At 45.4% G+C, this 5,627-nt stretch overlaps 1 pseudogene across 1 annotated transcript; it reads right to left on the bottom strand.

Moving 5' to 3' along the window:
* Nucleotides 1-1,852: 1,852 nt before the first annotated feature.
* Nucleotides 1,853-4,147, bottom strand: LOC308233624 (large ribosomal subunit protein eL18-like; annotated as a pseudogene). Its single transcript has 3 exons — nucleotides 3,977-4,147; nucleotides 3,370-3,754; nucleotides 1,853-1,911 (listed from the first exon to the last, which is right to left on the bottom strand). The product of its transcript is annotated as a large ribosomal subunit protein eL18-like (transcript).
* Between the last annotated feature and the right edge of the window lie 1,480 nt (nucleotides 4,148-5,627).

Below are 5,627 nucleotides of genomic sequence, written 5' to 3'. Positions count from 1 at the left end.
CCATTGAAGTGTCTTGGGTTTGATTCTTGGTCAAGGGCATGTACTTGGGTTGCAGGTTCAATCCCAGGCCCCAATTTGGGTGCATGAGGGAGGCAATCAATCCATGTGTCTCTCTCACATTGATGTTTCTCTTCCTCTCTCTCCCTCTCCTGCCTTCTGTTCTACGCTCTTTAAAAATCAATGGAAAAAATACCCTCGGTGAGGATTAACGAAACAAACAAACAAACAAAAAAAGATTGGGTCGTGCCTTCAGTCCATTTCCTAACAGCCACCTTTTCCTCCAGGGCCTATTCCAGGCCTCCTGTCACCATGTTTGTGGCAGTTATCACCTCAGGTCACTGATCTGGAGCTCAAGGGACACCAAGGAACAGGCAGTCAGCCCTGAACATTGTCTCTTCTCTAATTCCTGTAGATCTTCTCTACCCCCAATACTCAGATATGGGTTTTTTCAAGTCTAGGGATTAATCTGGACATACAGTTAAAAAAAATGGAGGCAGTATAGTCAAGAGACTAAGATGTGAACAGAAGAACCTGGCTTTTGTCTAACTTCTCTTTCTTTCTGCTTGTGTCATCTTGGGCAAGTTAGTTGACATTTCTGAGTCTTGGATCTCTTATCTATATAATGACAGGGAGTGTAGATGATGTGAGCCGAGGCTCTTTCCATTTCTGACTTTCTAAGCTCCAGATGTAAATGTCATTCCCTTTGGTTGGCATTTAATGAAGGGGACCATGGATTCTTTCTGAAATTTGTGATTTATCATCACACCCATTCCAGCTGCAAATATCAAAAAGAAGCACCTATAGCAGTGATGTCCAGATTGTGGAAATTAGCAGGGAAGATATGGAAACATACTAACTGAAGTTTCAAGAAAAAGGAAAGGGGAATCTCACGTCTAAGATAAAACATCACACCAGGAACTTGTGGGCAACTCTGTTAACGGCAGAGGTACAAGGGCATGTGCACTGCTGAATTAGCAAATTTCTAACTCATCTATCACAGTAGGCGAGGCTTGCAGGCTTTATTTAGGTAAAACTCCCCATTGAGCTTCAATTCCCAGGGCCCAGTCTGACTCAGAGTTTCAGAATCTTGGCATGCAGAGCGATGAGTCATGGTGATGAAATTTCAAGAGAAAAGAACATTCTTAAAATTAGCTTTGAGACAGCAACTGGTTTTGCTTTTGCTCTGCAAGTGCCTTTTCCAGGTTATTTTAGTTGGTGTCCGCTGGTAAGGCAACCTGGAACAGCTGGGTAAATTCTACCTCTCGTTTGCCTGCCCTCAGCCCCTCAGACTCCCATCACGTCAGGGCCTTCTGTGCTTGTTCCTTTCCAAGAAGCAAGCAAAGGACTGGGGCACTGACCTCAGGCCTGGTCTGACCTTCGTTCTTCCGCCTGTGAGTTTGTGGTTCCAAGTAGGGATAGGGTTTTCAGCAGAGCCCAAGGCTAGGGCTGGGCTGGCTTGGGCTCACCACCCCTGTGCTAGAAGTTCCACGACGGAACAAAGATGAAGTGTGAGGGGCTCCTCTTACCCAACCTCACAACCCCTCTGCCTCTGCACAGGCCCACTTTGTGCCTTTTGACCAAGTCTCCTCCCAGGGCAGGAAATCAAAGCTGACACGAAATTTGCAGTCAGAACATTTCCACAAAGAATGGGATGTGGATGAACAATTTCTCCACTGTTCCCTGTACAACAGAGAGTTCTGTTGAAATTGGGCAGGCGTGGCTCAGCTCCCATTTTTTATTTACCCTAATGGAAAGCTTGTTCTCTTCAATGTCCCCTTTCCTTCTTAGGGACGTGCTGTCTCATGGGTATAACTGGGATTCCCCTGAACAAACCCAGTGGGCAAAGAGCTACTCAGTTCTTCAGGGAGGAGCTACAAGCAGAATCTATGGGCACAGCCCAGCTGGTGAAATCTGAGAAGATTCAAAAAGTTATAAATACAGGATGGGACAAAAAGTAAGTTTACAGTTGTTCATATGGAAAATAATGCAATAATTAATAAATAATAACACAAGAATAAATTCTGTGTTTCACGTACTCACAACCGTAAACCTACTTTTGCCCCACCCTGCAAATGTCTTCCTTTTGCCAAATTCTCTTTATCAACATGCATACATTCATTTAACAAGAATTGACTGCATACCAACCACATGCCATCACTGTGCTGGTTTCAGAGAATATTACCATGAATAAGGTACAGTTCCTGCCATAAGAAAGTCATCTTTTAATGTGAGGAATACTGATAAGCAATCAGTTGTAATACAAGGTGGCATACTATCATAGAGGCTGACACAAAACATTGAGATGCAGAAAGAAGGAATGGAAAAGTCGGTATATGGCGAGGCTCCAAGAGAAAAGTAAAGATGTTTATTAGTAAAGATGTTTGAAAATAAACAAATGAAAAACAGGAGCACCTTTTCTGATTTGTGTAACTAGCATGTTGAGCAAGTATGATTCATGACATAATAGAAATGCGACTTTATTGTTGACTCCTCCTGTCCTGATTCTCTCCCACCTCTCTCCCTCCCTCTCTCCCTCCCTCCCTATCTCTCTCTCTCTCTCTCTCTCTCTCTCTCTCTCTCTCTCTCTCTCTCTCTCTCTCTCTCCTGTTTCAGGTCAAAGCTGTGGCTGGAAGGAGGGGTAAGAGGATAGGATGGCTTTAGCCTGAGCCTGGCCTTTGGCCAAAGAAAGCACCATTTGGTGGACCAAGGCAAGACACTTCTCATGGGGTCAAATCCTGGGCTTTTCCAAGGTCCCCCTCTGGGACCTGCAGTTTCCTTGACACTCATAGACACGACTCCATTTCTGCTGTGACTTTAGGCATGGCGGGGCTGGGGGGGGGGGGTGAGGGGGAGGGGAGGAGGAGGAGGCAGCACATCTTGTCTTCCTGCCAAAATCCCTTCACTCCTCCTGCAGGCACTTTCGGACAAAGTCTATGATGACTCAACCACATGATGGTCCTCTTTCTGGTATGGCTCACATGTTGTGCACAGGAAACAATTACATCCTTTCCCCTAAAAACTCTGGGAGCACAATCCAAATCTCTCCTGGTTCCAGCACCTAGATAGCAAGTCACTTTCTCAGGCATGGCTAGGACCCCAGGTCTTTGTGTCTCCCTCCTACGGGGACCATCTTTCAGTGTTCTCCTGCAGCACCTCTAGCCTCCCCTGAAGGCAGAGAGAAGCAGTTCTCTCCGAGGGAACCTCTTCTCCATCCTCTCCCTGCTGTGCTCTCTTTGACCTTTTCTCCTATTCTTGGTCTGGATGAGGGCCAAGACCGAAGGCACATGAACCTTTTCCCTTGAAAACCTGCATCTTGGGGTGCGCTGTCATATTCATTTTTTAATCTTATATATTTTTTCAGCATCCAACATCTTTTTAATGACAAAGTAGGATGGGGGTTAGTTCTTGTAGCTGTGGCTGCCACGTTGGCCTCTCTGCACTCAAACCTCTGGCCTTTGGAGCATAGGTAGGGTTTGATGTGGCTGTGAAGGGTTCCTGGGGTCTTGCCGAAGTGCCTTTCACCTCTTGGCTCTTTGGAGGGCCAGAGAGTAGGATGGTGCCACAGCCCTGTGGGAGTCCAGGGCCAGCTGGCTGAAGGTGAGGATCTTGCCCCTGGTACAGCTGCTCACATGAAGTGCACACACCTTCAGTTGGGCACCTCCTGCATACACGTCATCAGTTATAGACCCTACAACCACAGCAGTTTTGCCCTCCCAGCCCGGCAGCTTCATCTTCCAGATCAGTGGTCGGCAAACTGCGGCTCGCGAGCCACATGCGGTTCTTTGGCCCCTTGAGTGTGGCTCTTCCACAAAATACCACGGCCTGGGTGAGTCTATTTTGAAGAAGTGGTGTTAGAAGAAGTTTAAGTTTAAAAAATTTGGCTCTCTAAAGAAATTTCAATTGTTGTACTGTTGATATTTGGCTCTGTTGACCAATGAGTTTGCCGACCACTGTTCCAGATCATCCAGGCAGCCACTTGGTGCAACTCATGAACAACCTCTTCAGCATCACTTGGTTGATGGTGGAGTTGGTACGTCTGACAAGAAACCTGTACGGCTTGACCAGCAGCCTTAGGTAGATGTCCTGGCTCTTGGGGTTCTTGTGCCCCACCTTTCTGGTCCTTATTGTGGCAGATGTCCATGAGCATGACGATTCCTCCTGCTCCAGGTCAGAAAGTTCATTTCTGAATCTTGATGTTTATCATATTGGGATCTCAGGTGAACTAGTGGCAAGAAAAATCTCATTCCAAGATCTCATTATGTCGTAACAGCCTGTTCTGGGAATGGCATCTTCCAGGATGCTCAACTGAGCTATGTCCTACTTGAAAAAAGAGGCAGGGGACTGCTTGAGGACCCATTATTCCCAAGATCTAGTGTATAGTCCTCACCAGCTAAACTTTTGAGCCCAGCACATCACTAACCTTATGCCACCTCCATAGAAATCTGTCCCCAGGATCTGAACAGCCAAATTCTGAGCCCTGTGTAAGACATGAAAACGGAGTCACACAGTGGTGACTCACCAGTGAGAGGCCACACAATGAGTCAGGCAGAGGAGGCCTGGGACAAGCTTTTTAAATCTGAATTCTCTAGACTGCTTCTAGAGAACCACCCTTACAGGGGAGAAGGCGCCAGGGCAAATGGGTGGGAATGCAGGTCAAGACGCCACACTCAGCATCTGAGAATGATATGTATGTTGGCTTTCTGCACAGCTCATCTATTGCAAAAAACTTTGGGTTTTTTTTGCAATTGATACTAATGTTGTTTTGTAATTCCCAACCCAACTTACTGATAATAAATTCATCAATCACAGCAGGCCTGCTGTCTGCCCTCTGTGACTCATCCTGGTCATTTCATTATCCTCTAGCAACGGCTTGCATCAGCGTTTATGAAACCCTTGATGCAGGACTATCAGGGGAGGTGGGGTGATATAGAGCAATGGCTAAGAACACAGGTTTGCTTATTGCACAAACCTGGGTTTGAAACCTGACATCACAGTTGATGGCATCTTGGACAAGTCATTTGCTTAGTTTTTTCCATCATTAAAACAGAAATAATGGTGTGCTTGAAGAGTTGCATGGAGGAGTAGTAGTAAATGAGATGCCATTTATAAATGGCCCAGAATGTAGTACATGCTCTGTGATTGGGTAAACATTATATTATTATTTATTGAGAATTCATGTTTCCATTGATGATTGCTTTCCCTCACAATTTTGTTATTTGATTACAAATAATTTGGGGACAGGAAAAAAAAATTAAATTTGTGCCAATATACAAAAAAGAAAAAAAAAATCAAACATCGGAAAGACTCTAAACCACTCACAGCACACACACTCCTTGAGAGAAGGCCCACAATTGGTCCATTTTATATCAGCATGTCCTGGCAAAAAGTGTTTGGAGAGCAGCTACAAATAAATAAAAGGCTGAATAATGTGTATGTTCACACTAAACTTGTTGATTTGTGTCATGCATATTTGGACATGTTCATTCATCAGAGAAGAATCTGTGTATACAGCTCTGCACCAGGCATCGTCTGAGACACAACTTGGCTGTCCACACACAAAACAACAGAAAAGCAAGCACACCCTCCGGTGTAGAGGGATCCAAAGTCACCAAGTGACCAGGAAGTGG

Source organism: Plecotus auritus (assembly GCF_963455305.1).
Source record: "Plecotus auritus genome assembly, chromosome: 9".
Lineage (NCBI taxonomy): Eukaryota > Metazoa > Chordata > Mammalia > Chiroptera > Vespertilionidae > Plecotus > Plecotus auritus.
The sequence above is the reverse complement of the archived record's forward strand: the minus strand, read 5'-3'. Positions and strand labels throughout refer to the sequence as shown.